This window comes from Ceratotherium simum, chromosome 34 (genome assembly GCF_057802395.1).
Source record: "Ceratotherium simum simum isolate JZ-2026a chromosome 34, ASM5780239v1, whole genome shotgun sequence".
Lineage (NCBI taxonomy): Eukaryota > Metazoa > Chordata > Mammalia > Perissodactyla > Rhinocerotidae > Ceratotherium > Ceratotherium simum.
In genome coordinates this window covers 16668424-16683990 of record NC_141933.1, presented here as the reverse complement: position 1 = coordinate 16683990, position 15567 = coordinate 16668424, and positions in this window count along the sequence as shown.

Below are 15567 nucleotides of genomic sequence, written 5' to 3'. Positions count from 1 at the left end.
GTATGAACATCCAGTGGAGGTATGGAGCAGTGTCTGAGAGTGTGGCTTCTGGAGTCTGACAGTCCAGGTTTGAATCTAGGGTCTACCACTTAATAGCTGTGTGACCTTGGACAAATTCTTTAACCTCTCTGTACCTCATACCATTGTTTATAAAGTACAGATAGAAAGAGATAATGCATGTGTAGTGGACATGCTGTGAGCTGCCTGCTCCCTCCCCACCTTCCTGAGGTTTCTGGAATTCCTCTTCCTATGGATTTTGGTGCGGAGCAGGCCTCTCATTATTGAAGATGAAAGTGCCAAATAGGTTCCCCACCTCCATTGCAGCTAAGGCACATGACTAGACTCTATCATATAGAAACATCCATTCAAGACTTTGAATCTGGAGCTAGTGACCAAAAAAAGGGGTCCAAGAAGACATCTCTCTGGTCATGGCAACAGCAATATCAAGTTCCTGGGGCTGCAGTGGCCACAGTGTTAGAGGATGGATCCAGGGTCCGAAGTCTGAATCGTAGCAGTGGCAGTCAGATCCTGACCTGTTCTGTGGCCTGGTTTTGGCCCCAAGTCTGGTTCTGTAGCCCTTCCCGCAATTTTATGAGCCACTACACTTCCTTTTCATAAATTCATTTCTCTACTCAGATCAGCCAGGAGAGTTTCTTTTGAATGCACTAAGATCCCTGACTGATGCAGCCTTTAGCACAGGAACTGGCATTTAGTCATTGCTCAACAAATGACAGCTACTCATGTTACTAGACCCAGAAGTGATCAGGTCTTTGGGGCTGAACCCACATCAATCAAACTCTCAGCAGACCGATGTCTATATCTGGTTCCAATGAGATAATTTAGGTTGACCTATACCAACAAGGAGCTCACTTGCCTGGGCCTTCTGATCAGCACATTCTCTCCTTGTATCCCAAGCTAGAGCATGCTTAGTAGACCTGGATTTTTAATGGGAATAAAAAGCTTGAGGTCTTGGTGTCCAGCGCCTTTGAACAAGGAGACCTGAGGCCCATCATTTCCACTCCAGCCTCAGGCCTGCCATATTCCCCTAAGAAGTGTTAGATCAATACTGCAAGATCCTGAGTCTTAGGATTCCGCTTTTCTGGCCTCAAAGTTACTCCAGCACCTAGATGTCCCTAAAGAGACTCAGTTACCCATTTCCATATCAGCACTTGCGGGGAGGATCCCAGGAGACCATCTCTGAGTTTCCTCTTTCTTAATCTCATTCTCAGGGGCTCATCCCAACTTTGGGTTCATGGGGGAGCTTGCTGTAGGCTTGAAGCAGCCTGTACAGGGGCAGATCTGGCACTGAGGGGTATGCCCTGCCACAAGTGCAGGCTGCTGCAAAACGTGTCAACATGTGTGTACAGGGCACTGGGCAGAGGTCACCTTGATGATGGTGGCCAATACCAAGGAACACAAGTTTACATCCTTCCCATGACCAACACACAGCAGCTTGAAGGTAGAAAGCTCTGCAGCTCCACACACCCAGCTCACACCGTTTAGCCCTCACCCCTCCTGCATCCCTCTCCACACCCTGCCCCAGGGTTTATCAACCTGGAAACGATGAATGAGTTCAAGGGGCCATGAACTCTGCAATCATAGACAACTTACGATGTGATGTTTCCAGGGTGAAGGTCCCAACCTTTCATGAGATTCTTTATGGCCTTACAAAAGGCAAAAGGACCGTTAAGTTTACTGGATGATTTCTTCTCAAATTGCCAGGAATGACCTCCAACCTTCTTCACCAAAAATGTCCTGCTTGGCCCTTGAGATAGTCAGGATTCTAAGATGCCCCCAAGACCTTTTCCCCATCCCCACGTACACATGCTGCACAGTCCCTGGGACTGTGAATATGCTGTAATCTTACTCCTGTGGTTGTGTTGTGTTATACGGCACAGCTGACTTTAAGAAAGGGAGATTATCAGTTAGTCTGACCTATTCAGGGGAGCCCTTCAAAGGGACAGAGCTCTTCCTGAAGTCAGAGATTCCATACATGAGGGGGATTCAACCTGAGGGAGATTCTCCATTGCTGGCTTTGAGAACGGAGGGGGCCATGTGGAAGGAATGTGGGGAGCCTCTAGGACCTGAGAGCGCCCCCTTCCGCCCCCCATCTGACAGCCAGCAAGGAAACAGGGACTTCAGTCCTACAAGTACAAGGAACAGAATTCTGCCACAACTAGTGAACTTGAGAGAAGAACCTGGGCTCTAGATGAGACTGCAGCCCAGCCAACGCCTTCATTTTAGCCTTGTGAGACCCTGAGCAGAAAACCCAGCCATGCTGTGCTCACTTATGACCTATAGAACTGGGAGCTAATAAATGTGTGTTGTTTGAAGTCACTAAATTTGTGTTGATTTGTCATGCAGCAGAGAAGACTAACACAGCCTTCAGGGCCCACTTCCTTACCAGGATGAAATTTATATTTGGTGCGGTTGGTGGGAGAAGGCAGGGCGGATTGACACAGGGGACTGTCCCAAAGGAATGGGCTGGAGAATCTCCTGGAAAAAGATCCCCGGGGTCAGCAGATCAGCAAATATGGACAGAAAAAAAGAGATGTTCGATTCAGGGCAGAGATCACACTACCCTTCCCCTCAGACCATAACAGGCTGGGAAGTCACTTCTAGTTCCAATTTCTGCCCTCAGAGAAGTGATGGACTTCAGGGACCAGACCTTCAGGGCTGATCAACTGCCTGCTGCCTGGGCTTGGCCAACATCCCTGTGGGGCAGATAAGAGGTGGTGAAAGGCCTAACATCATCCAGGGGTCAGCAACCAGGGAGATAGAGACCTGGACCGTTGCTCTGTGAAATCAGTTTCAACAATATCTCCTCGGACACTTCCCCATTTGCATGCCCCAGTGATAGACATAGACCAACAATACTAGTGCTGGAAGGGCCATTAGAGATGACCCAGTCCAGTCTCCATGTCTCAGATGTGGAAAGCGCCCTGGACTGGACTCAGATGTCCTGATTCCAAGTTCAGTGCTCCTCCTGCACCCTCCATGAGATTACCCCCTGATTTCCCTCCAGGTACATCCTTCCCCTCCAGGCACCTCGTCTCCCAGACACCCTATACACACAGCAAGGTTGGAAGGTATACACAGTCAGTGCCTCCCCCTGCCCCACCTTCTGCCTTCAATATATCCCCAGTCCATCTACTTCTTTCCACCTCTGCTGCCACCTCCCTAGCCCAAGCCACCATGTTGGATAACAAACATCAGAGCACATTATTCCCATGTTTCCCATTCAATGTCTTTACTCTGCACTAGCAGTTAATCCAAACACATTCCCACTGCCTGCAAGGCCCTCTGTGGTCTGGCTCTTGTCTACTTACCCAAGCTCACTGGTATGGGTGACCCTTGTCATACTGGCTTCAGCTCCACTGACCAAGTTAGAGCTTTTGTATTGGCTCCTTCTCATCTGCAGGTCTCAGCTCAAAGGTCGCCTTCTCAGAGAAGCCTTCTCTGAGAACTCTTTCTAAATAGAGAAGCCCACTCATCCCACTCTCATGTCTAGTTACTTCATTCCACATCATCCCATTATTTCCATCAGAGCATTTACCATAACGATACAATCTTGCTCTCAGTTTCTTGTTTATTGTCTGTCTCACCATTAGGAAGAAAGCTCCATGAAAGCAGAGACCTTGTCTTTCTTGTTGACTGCCTGGAACTTGACCCAGATCATTGGGTAGAGTTTTTCAATTATATGCTGAATTAATTAATCAGTTAATTGAGCCAGCCGTGATGGCCTAGTGGTTAAGTTTGGTGCGCTGTGCTTCAGCTGCCCAGGTTCGGTTCTTGGGAGCAGAAGCACACCACTCGTCTGTCAATAGACATGCTGTAGTGGTGACTCAGATTGAAGACATAGAAGGACTTACAGCTAGAACTATGTACTGGGGCTTTGGGGAGGATGGAAAAAGAGAGAAGAAGATTGGCAACAGATGCTAGCTGAAGGAGAATCTTGCCCAGGAAAAAAATCATAATAATAATAAATAAAAATATCTTTTTAAAACAAAGTGTAAAAAACTTTAATCAATTGGTTAATCGACTTGAACTTTACCCCCTGGAGAAAATCCAGCTGAGTTTAGGTCAGAGCATAAGTTCATTAATTTCAATTCTACAGGTATTTTTCTGAGTCCCACCTGCCATGGGTACAATCCTGGGCCAGGCTCTGTGCTCTGTACCTCTGTGCTTCATTCATTCAGTCAACAAATGCTTAGAGGTAGGCTCTATTCTCAGGGAGGCCTAAAGTAGCTGACGAAGTGAGAGAAGCAGAATGAACCTATTAGTCAGTCAGTAAGACAAGGCCCTCTATTGGGTGGACACTTAGAAGGACAGCACTTAGAGAAACTGGAAGTTACAAATTTACAGTGCTACTACAGTCACATTAAGGGCAAGGGCAGGCAGAGAGGGCTTCCTTGAAGAGGAATTCCCTTCCTTGGACTGGGCTCTGAAGGACTGACAGACAGGATCAGAGAGACAGAGGAAAAGTGGGAAGCACTTCTAGGGGCCAAACCGTGGCCCGGCACTGCTGGAATTTGTGCCAGGATATGGATGATTTGGTGTTTCCCAGAGATTAAGTCAAAGAATGAGGTGCCTTCTCTGCTTTGCACCGAAGCCAAGCTCCTCCACCGACCGGTGTAGACTTGCTGGCCAGTTCCTCCACCCCGTCCTACTCCTCACACCATAGTGATCTGCTTTCTGCCCACCCCATTGCTCCACAGAAACTGTTCTTACCAAGGTCCCCACTGACCACCCAATTGCCAAACCCAACAGACACTCTTCACTTCTTATCCTACTTGACCTCCCTCGTGCATGATACCTCTTCACTTCCTCCTTCTTCAAAGCTGTCTCCTTTCTTAGCAGCTTTTCCAGTCATTTCTTCCCAGTTTTGGGCTGGTGGGCTCCTCTTCCTCTTCTGGAAAGTTAAATATTGGTGATCACCTCGTCTCTTGGTGCTCTTCATTCCTAACTCTACACAATCTCCAAGGGCTATCTCATCTCCCCTCGTGTCTCAAGCTACCAAATATATGCTGATCACTGCCAAACTCCAGCCCCAGACCTGCTCTTCACAGGTCTGGTCCCCAACTGCAGACTCACATATACAGCCACCTAATAAGCTTCCCAACTTGGATGTCCCACAAGCATTATGCATTCAACACATGTCAGACTGAACTCACCACATACTCAGACACACCCACACAAGCACACAGACACACACACGCACCTACACAAACCTGCTCTTCTTCTTGTGGTCAGTTTCTTAGGAGAAATCATCCCCTTCCACCCAGACCTTTAAGCCAGGACTCTGGGGCCATCCTTCACCTGCCCTGCTCCATCACCCATACATCCATAGGAAATAGTGCTCTTTCTTCACCACCTTGTCTACCCACCCATCCCCATTTCCTCTGCCTCTCTCCTAATCCACTGTTGACCATCTTTCCCCTGGATCATTTCAATGGCTCCCAAATTACTTTCCCTGCCTCCAGTCTTACCACCTTCCCCCACCTCTGAGCATTGTCCACAAGCTGCCAAAATGAGCTGTCTAACCTGCAGCTAATCACACTAGCACTTTTCAAATACTTCTCCTTGCTCTTGGCTAAATACTCTCTTCATGATCTGGTCCCTACGTACCTCAGCCTTGGCACTATTGACATCATGGACCAGATAATTCTTTGTTGTGGGGGCCCTCCTGTGCATTGTTGGGTGTTTAGCAGCATCCCTGTCCTCTACCCACTAGAAGCCCGTAGTACCTTACCCTCAGGTTGTGACAAACGAACATGTCTCCAGACATTGCCATATGTTCTCTTGGGGGCAAAATCACCCCCAGTTGAGACCTACAGGTCTACAACCTAACTCCACAAACACACACACACGCATGCGCGCACAAGCACACACACACGCACACACACACACTGTGTTGCAATCATATTGAACCCCCTGCCATTTCCTTAACATGCCACGAGCTCTCAGGCCTGCATGCTTCTGCACATTTCATTTCATCTGCCCACAATGCCCTTTCCTCTCCAACCACTGTGCTTACCCCTTCTCTTCATCTGTCTCAGCCAAGGATTGCCTCTTCTTTGAAGCCTGCCCTCATTCTCCCAGAGAGAGATAAAAAGGAGCCTAATCGGGGCTTATCTCTATCTGGTCCCCTGTCCCATCTCATTGCAGCTTTCTTCTGGTTTTGTTTCCTCGGTAGACCAAGGCATTCCCACCTGTGTATCTCTGGTACCTGCACAGTCCTGGAAACACACTGGGGGCTCAATTAATGTTCGCCGAATAAGTGAATGAATGACAAAAAGCAATTCTTGTCGAAGAGTGCCACAGACTGAGTTGGGCAGATGCTTCCTGAAATGAGATTTTAGGCAGGAATTTTAACAACAATAACAACAGCAGCAGCTAGTATTTAGGAAGTACATTTAATGTGCTATGTGCTCCATATCATTTAATCTTCTAAACAACTCTATGAGGCAAGTACCATTGTCATCGGTAAATTACAGACAAAAAGACTGAGACTCAGAATGGTTAAGTTACTTGCCAGGTAAGCATCAGAGCAAGGATTTGAATGGGGAGCCTGCATTCTTACCCTCCAAACCTCTCTCCCCATGGTGGTGAATAGCTAGCACAGAGCACGGACATTCAGTCTCTAATGTAAGTGACACTCACGGCAACCCTGTAAGTTAGTGGGGCAGGTGGTGATATGGGAGGCATGAAGAAGGTGCTCTTTGGAATTAAAAGGACTCTGGCTCCATTCCTGGCTCTGCCACTCGTGAGCTGGCCCACCTCAGCAGGCACCTTATCTCCCAGTCTCCGTTCACCCATCTGGGAGATAAGGAGGGCAAACTCACAGGTTTTGGGGGAGGATGAACTGCGAAGCTGGTTGTACAGTAATCTACTAAGTGCCTGACACATGGTAGATCCTCAACAAACAAAGAATCCTGAATACTATCCCCATTTTAGGAATAAGGAAAGCAAGGCTCAGAAAGGTTAAGTGATGGTCTGGATTTCATATACTACCTCGTGACGGAACTCGAAAAAGAACTCTAACTAATCCATTATCCACGGATGTTACTGCCCAACGGGGGCTGTCTGTCCACTACAAGACATGCCAATAGTCGAGAGGCAAGATGGTAGGAGAGAAAGGGTTTTATTACAGCTTGCTAGCAACGAGGAAAAAGGCTGACTAATGCATTCCAAGCAAGGAAAATTAAACCGGTTCGCTTTTAAATGGTGCACTTGAGATTTAATGTGATTTTGTGTGTATAATAAAAATTAATAGCTGCCCTTAATTAAGGACCTACTGTGTGCAAGGGCCAAGGGCTTTTCATGTGGAGCCTCATTTATCCTCACTACTCTCTAAGGTGGGCTCCATAACCCACATTTCAGGTGAGAAAATGAAGGCAACTGAGAGGCTATGACTCGGTCAAGGATGTGCAGCCTGAGAACTTGAGAAGGAGATGCAGGGTTGCCTGTCCATGCTCTTCCCCAGCCCCAGCCATCTCTGGCCTCAGCCCGTATCTCCAGAATGAAGAAATACGCAGCCCCGCCCCTGGTGATTGACATTTCTGTGCTCTTGGGTTTTCCCCATTGACTGCTGGAAAAACAGAGTAGTGCAAAAGTTGAATGTGAAGATTGATATTTTTCACTGACTTTGGCTTAAGATTCTGGGTAATTAGAAAGTCATTTTTTTACCTTTGAAGTTTTCCCATTCTAAACAATACAAGAGAATCTGGGCTGCTCTGTTAAGCAGGAACAAGCTTGGACAAATGTTTGTAGGGTGGTTTCCATCCTGAACCAAGATGGTGACATTCCAGGCTCCACCAGGAGTGAAATGTGGACATACCTTGCTCTGCCCGCCCCCCCAGGGAATCACAGATGGTACTGATAACATCTGCAGCCACCCACGGCTTGCCTGCTGCATGCCAGGTGGTTTATATGTCCTATTCGAAGTGATTTACATTCATTAATTCACTTAATCCTTACAACTCCATGACGTCTTCCTACTATTATCCCCATTTTACAGATGAAGAAACTGAGGCACCATGAATCTAAGACTCAGAGTTTGTGCGGTGAAGAGCCAGAAGAGATTGTGCAAGGAAGAGCTGGAAGCTGGTCTTGGACAGTCCAGCTGCAAAGCAAGCTGCCTCTACCTTTTATTCCCAAATGTTCCCTCTAGTCCTCCCCACAAGCTCCCGTGGTAATTATTATCTCCATTACAGAGGAGGAAACTGAGATGCCACGTGAATAAGAGTGTCTTCAAGGTCACACAGCCGCTCAGTGCCTGCAAAGCCCAGAGCCTTTCCCATATGCCTACTGCTTGAGTCAGCCTTCAGGCCTGGGAGGGAACACTTGACCCAGAAAATGGAACGCTGAGGGGCCTATGAGCAGATGTTTGGGTTTAGAAAAAAAGAAAATCAAAACCCCTGGAGTAGGAGCTGGTGTGACTACAAGCTGTGGTCCCTGGTTTAAAAACTTCCAGTGAGTCAATCGCGCTGTGGGCAGCAATGTGGGTTGCAGTGTGCCCGGGAGTGGTCAGACATGTCCCACCCACGAAGTCATCATCACCAAACAAAGGATGGGAGCCTGTGCCTTGACACCTAGATGCAGTGTCCTTCCCAAAGAATGTTAGAGGAGGCACCTCTCTGTACCCCAGAGTCACACCCAACGCATTTGGGGCTCATCCAGCCCCTGGGGGCTGGCAGGAAGAGAAGCTCCAGGAATAACCACTGGGGTCCTTGCCCCAAGCTTTGAATTTGGGGAAGAGGGTTCACAGCCCCTGGAAAGGAGGCAGCCAATACCTTTGGCTGAAGAACAGGTAGAGCCAGATTCATGGATGATGATTAATGGATGGACTTCATTCCCTAGAGCCTCCCAAGGTGGCTCTTTGGCAACATTTGGTCCCTGAGTTCTATTATTATGCATACTCTCTGGTCTGCTGATCTAGGCTGCTCTCACGGTTCACTGTCAGGTGGGAACCCCTCTCAGGCAGCCAGGGGGAAACAGAAAGGGGTGGGCCCAGCATATCCAGAGGTGAGTGAGGGGAGCCCCCGGGACTGGCTGGGTGGAAGATGAATAAGGTGTGACATGACCTTAAGATGGGGTTATAAGCAGCTGCTTACAATCATGTTTTTAACAACTATTTGATGACAAAGAAAAGTTTATGAGATCTTTTCCATTATCACGCACACAGTCACATGAGTGGGGGAAACATGCCAACGTGTTAACCACGGTCATCTCTGAGCAGTGCAATTAATGGTGATATTTCTTTTCCATGCAGTTGTTTTCTGATCTGTTTTACAACCACCATCTGTCTCTGACATAAGAATGAATGTAAAGAAAAGGTAACATCTAAAATGATCATGAGCCTCGGAGTCAGACAGATCTGGGTTTAAACACCAGTTCCACAAGGAGCCAGAACTTGGACATAACTTGCCAGTCAGAGCCTAATTTTATTCATCTGTCAAATGGGGCTGACAGAAGGAGATTGTCACACAAAGTTCCTAATTCATGCTGTTAGCTGTTCTTTAAATGGCAGGCACTCTGCTCCTCGTGGAAGCATCCTCTGCCCCAGGGGAGGCCCCGCCTGGCACTGCAGCCTGTGGAGGGGGCAGATTTGCCTCCAGGTCCTCTCTGCTGAGGCTGGTACCTGGAGAGAAGGACTGCAATGGGAGGCTCTTGCTGAGTGAAACCCCTCTTGCTTGCTTCATCCTAAAGAGTAGTTGGTCCCATTTGAGGAAAAAGCTGCAGGAGGGGGCTCCTGGGACAGAAATAGGGGGCTGTGCATGTGGCTGTGCTTCTCTATCTCTGGGTCTAAGTGTTCTCTGCACTTCCTGAGGAATCCAGACATCTTTTTTTAATATCAGCTTTGTTGAGATGTGATTCACTACAAGTCACCCATTTAAAGTGTATACAATTCAATGGTTTCTAGAATATTCAGAGTTGTACAATCACTGTCAATTTTAGAAAACTTTCATCACCCTGTAAAGAAACCCCTTACCCATTAGCACACACTACCTCCTCCCCCTATAGCTCTAGGCATCACTAATCTACTTTCTGTCTCTAAATATTTGCCTCATCTGGACATTTCATATAAATGGAATCATTCTTGATGCAGTCTCTAGTGACTGGCTTCTTTCACTTAGCATAATGTTTTCAAGGTTCATCCACGTCATAGCAGGGATCAATACTTCATTCCTTTTTATTGCCAAATAATCTTCCACTGTATGGTTACACTACATTTTACTTATCTATTCACCAGGTGATGCACATTAGGCATCCTTTTATTTTTATTTATTTTTTTTTTTTGATGAACAATATGTTTGTGGCATAGATTGTGGTGATGGTTTCACAAGTATATACTTATCTCTGAACTCATCAAGTCATCCACATTAAATATGCACAGCATTTTGTATGTCAACTATACATCTATGAAGTGTTTTATTTTTAAGTAAATGTTTACATTTAACAACACTTTTTTTATTGTTAAATTTTTGTTGTACATTATTGTTTGTCAGTCACCATATAAATGCACCCCTCCACCCCTTGTGCCCACCCCCCACCCCCTTGCCCCTGGTAACCACCGAACAGTTCTATCTGTCCCTGTCTTGGTTTATCTTTCACATATGAGTGAAATCATGCACTCTTGTCTTTCTCTTTCTGGCTTATTTCACTTCACATAATACCTTCCAGGTCCATCCATGTTGTTGCAAATGGGAGGATTTTTCTTTTTTTATGGCTGAGTAGTATTCCATGATATATATATACCACATCTCCTTTATCCAATCATGAGTCGAGGGACACTTAGGTTGCTCCCATGTCTTGGCTCTAGTGAATAATGCTGTGATGAACATAGGGATGCATAAGCCTCTTTGGATTGTTGATGTCAGGTTCTTTGGGTAGATACCCAGTAGTCGGATAGCTGGATCATAAGGTATTTCTATTTTTAACTTTTTGAGGAATCTCCATACCGTTTTCCATAGAGGCTGCACCAGTTTGCATTCCCACCAGCAGTGGATTAGGGTTCCCATTTCTCCACAGCCTCTGCAGCATTTGTTGTTTCTTGTCTTGGTGATTATAGCCATTCTAATGGGGTGTAAGATGATATCTTAGTGTGGTTTTGATTTGCATTTCCCTGATGATTAGAGATGTTGAGCATCTTTTCATGTGGCTATTGGCCATTTGTATATCTTCTTTGGAGAAGTGTCTTTTCATTTCCTCTGCCTATTTTCTGATCCGGTTGTTTGATTTTTGTTGTTCAGTTGCATGAGTTCTTTATAAGTTATGGAGATTAATCCCTTGTCAGATATATGGTTTGCAAATATTTTTTCCCAGCTGCTGGCTTGCCTATTCATTTTGATCCTGGTTTCATTTTGCCTTATAGAAGCTCTTTAATCTGATGAAGTCCCACTTGTTTATTTTTCCTTTTCTTTCCCTTGCCAAAGTAGACACGGAATTCGAAAAGATCCCTTTATGGCCGATGAAGAGTAGTGTACTACCAATATTTTCCTCCAGGAGCTTTATAGTTTCAGGCCTCACCTTCATGTCTTTGATGCATTTTGAGTTAATTTTTGTGTATGGTGAAAGAAGGTGGTCTACTTTCATTCTTTGGCAAGTAGCTGTCCAGTTTTCCCAGCACCATTTATTGAAGAGACTTTCCTTCTCCACTGTATGTCCTTAGCTCCTTTGTCAAAGATTAGCCACCTGTAGATGTGAGGTTTTATTTCTGGAGTTTCAATTCTGTTCCATTCATCTGTGTATCTGTTTTTGTACCAGTACCATGCTGTTTTGATTACTATCACCTTGTCTTATGTTTTGAAGTCAGGGATTGTGTTGCTTTCAGCTTTGTTCTTTTTTCTCAGGATTGCTTTAGCTATTTGGGGTCTTTTGTTGCCTCATATGAATTTTAGTATTCTTTGTGGTATTTCTGTGAAAAATGTCCTTGGGATTCTGATTGGGATTGCACTGAATCTGTAGACTGCTTTAGATAGTATGGACATTTTAACTATGTTTATTTTTCCAATCGAAGTGCATAGAATATTTTTCCATTTCTTTATGACATCACTGATTTCACTCAATAATGTCTTATAGTTTTCATTGTATAGCTCTTTCACTTCCTTGGTTAAGTTTATTCCTAGATATTTTATTCTTTGTATTGCAGTCATAAATGGGATTGTCTTCTTGAGTTCTCTTTCCGTTAGTTCTTTGTTGGTATGTAGAAATGCAACTGATTTCTGTAAGTTGATTTTGTACCCAGCAACTTTGCTGTAGTTGTTGATTATTTCTAATAGTTTTCCAATGGATTCTTTAGAGTTTTCTATGTATAAGATCATGTCATCTGCAAACAGCGGGAGTTTCACTTCTTCGTTGCCTATTTGGATTCCTTTTATTCCTTTTTCTTGCCTAATTGCTCTTGCCAGAATCTCTAGTATTGCGTTGAATAAGAGTGTCAAGAATGTGCACACTTGTCTTGTTCCTGTTTTCAGAGGGATGGCTTTCAGTTTTTCCCCATTGAGTATGATGTTGCCTGTGGGTTTTTCATGTATGGCCGTTTTTACGTTAAGGTACTTTCCTTCTATACCCATTTTGTTGAGATTTTATCATAAATGGATGTTGGATCTTGTCAAATGCCTTCTCTGCAAATATTGAGAAGATCATATGGTTTTTTTTCCTCTTAATGCGGTGTATCACATTGATTGATTTGCAGATGTTGAACCATCCCTGTGTCCCTGGTATAAATCTCACTTGATCATAGTGTATGATCTTTTTAATGTATTGCTGTATTCGGTTTGCCAATATTTTGTTAAGGATTTTTGCATCTATGTTCATCAGGGATATTGGTCTGTAGTTTTCCTTCTTAGTATTGTCTTTGTCTGGCTTTGGTATCAGGGTGATGTTGGCCTCATAGAATGTGTTGGAAAGTGTTCCATTTTCCTCTATTTTTTGGAATAGTTTGAGAAGGATAGGTATTAACTCTTTGAATGTTTGGTAGAATTCTCCAGAGAAGCCATCTGGTCCTGGACTTTTATTTTTTGGGATGTTTTTGATTACTGTTTCAATCTCGTTACTTGTGATTGGTCCATTCAGGTTCTCTATTTCTTCTTGACTCAGTTTTGGGAGGTTGTATGAGTCTAAGAATTTATCCATTTCTTGTGGATTGTCCCATTTGTTGGAATATAGATTTTTATAGTATTCTCTTCTAATCTTTTGTATTTCTGTGGTATCTGTTGTAATTTCTCATTTTTCATTTCTAATTTTGTTTATTTGACCCTTATCTCTTTATTTCTTGGTGAGTCTGGCAAAGGGTTTGTCAATTCTGTTTCTCTTCTCAAAGAGCCAACTCTTTGTTTCATTGATCCTTTCTACTGTTTTTTTTATTTCCATTTCATTTATTTCTGCTCTGATTTTTATTATTTCCCTCCTTCTGCTGACTTTAGGTTTGTTTGTTCTTCTTTTTCAAATTTTGTTAGGCATAGTTAGAGCTTGCTTATTTGGGCTTTTTCTTGTTTGTTAAAGTGGGCCTGTATTGCTATGAGTTTCCCTATCAGGACCACATTTGCTGCATCCCATATGAGTTGGTATAGTGTATTTTTGCTTTTATGTGTCTCCAGATATGATTGGATTTCTCCTTTAATTTCATGAATGATCCATTGGTTGTTTAGTAGCATGTTGTGGAGTCTCCACAGCATTGTCATTTCTCAGGTTTTTTCTCTTAGTTGATTTCTAGCTTCATGATCTTATGGTCGGAAAAGTTGATTGTTATGATTTCAATCTTCTTAAATTTATATAAGTATGCCTTGTTTCCCAACATATGGTTTATTCTTGAGAGTGTTCCATGCACGCTTGAGAAGAATGTGTAATCTGCTGTGTTTGGATGGAGTGCTCTATATATATCTATTAAGTCCACCTCATCAAGTTTTTTGTTTAAGTCCCTTATTTCCTTATTGATTTTCTGTCTGCATGATCTATCCATTGATGAAAGTAGAGTGTTAAGATCCCCTACTATTATTGTGTTGTTGTTAATATCACCTTTTAGGTTTGTTAATAGCTGCTTTATGTACCTTGGTGCTCCTGTATTGAGTGCATATATATTTAAAAGTGATATGTCTTCTGGTTGGAGTGTCCCTTTTATCATTATATATTGCCCCTCTTTGTCTCTCATTACCTATTTTACCTTGAAGGCAACTTTATCTAAGTATGGCAACACCTGCTTTCTTTTGTTGCCATTAGCTTGGAGTATTGTCTTCCATCCTTTCACTCTGAGCCTGTGTTTGTATTTAGAGCTGAGATGTGTTTCCTGGAGGCAACATGTTGTTGGGTCCTGTTTTTTAATCCATCCCACTACTCTGTGTCTTTTGATTGGAGAGTTCAGTCCATTTACATTTAGGGTAATTATTGATATATGAGGGCTTATTGTTGCTATTTTATCACTCTTTTTCCAGTTCTTTTACATATATTTTGTTTCTCATCCCATGTGTTTTGGACTACCAATTCAGTTTGGTACTTCTGTATTGGAGTTCTCTTAGTTTTCTCTTTCTTTATCATGTTCTGATTCTGTTCTGATTATTTGGTTAGTTACCATGAAGTTTCTATAAAAAATCTCTTGGATGTGATAGTCCATTTTTCGATGGCCTCTTATTCCCTCAGACTAAGTCGATTCAATCCCTTTCCTCTTCCCCTTCTAAGTTATTGTTGTCACATCTTATTCCTTCTTGTCTTGTGAGTTTGTGTTTCACATGATGAGGTTATATTTATTTTTGGTGCTTACCTCCCCTTGATCTTTGGTTTTATAATTAAGTGTTTGGTAATCTATTTTGATAGAGAACTGCAATTTTTCTGGTTTTGTAGGCCTATTTTCCTCCTTGTTCAAAACTTTGAATCCCCTTTCCCTTTTTTTCCTCAGGCACTAGGGCCTTCTTGAGCACTTCTTGTAGTGGGGGTCTTGTGGCAATGACCTCCCTTAGCTTTGTTTATCTTGGATAGTTATTATTTCTCCATGATATCTGAAGGATGTTTTCACTGGATAGAGTATTCTTGGCTGAATGCTTTTGTCCTTCAGAATTTTGAATATATCATTCCACTCTCTCCTAGCCTGTAAATTTTCTGTCGAGAAATTGGCTGAGATCCTGATAGTAAATCCTTTGCATGTTAGTTTTTTTTTTTTTTTTTTTTGTCTAGCTGCCCTTAACATTTTTTCTTTCTTGTCGACTTTTTCCAGCTCTACTACTATATGATTTGGAGAGGTTCTTTTCATGTTGTTATATCTAGGAGACCTAATGATTCCATTCACTGGTATTTCCAGCTCCTTCCCCAGGTTTGGGAAGTTCTCAGCTATTATTTCTTTGAACAAGTTCTCTGCTCCTTTTTCCCTCTCTTCTCCCTCTGGAATACCTATAATCTTTATGTTGGATTTCCTAACTGAGTTGGACGTTTCTCGGAGAGTTGCTTCATTTCTTTTAAGTCTTAAATCTCTTTCCTCCTCCATCTGGAGCATTTCCACATTATTGTCCTCAATACTGCTAATCTTTCCTCCATATTGTCAGCCCTGGTGCTTAAGGCTTCCAGATTTGCCTT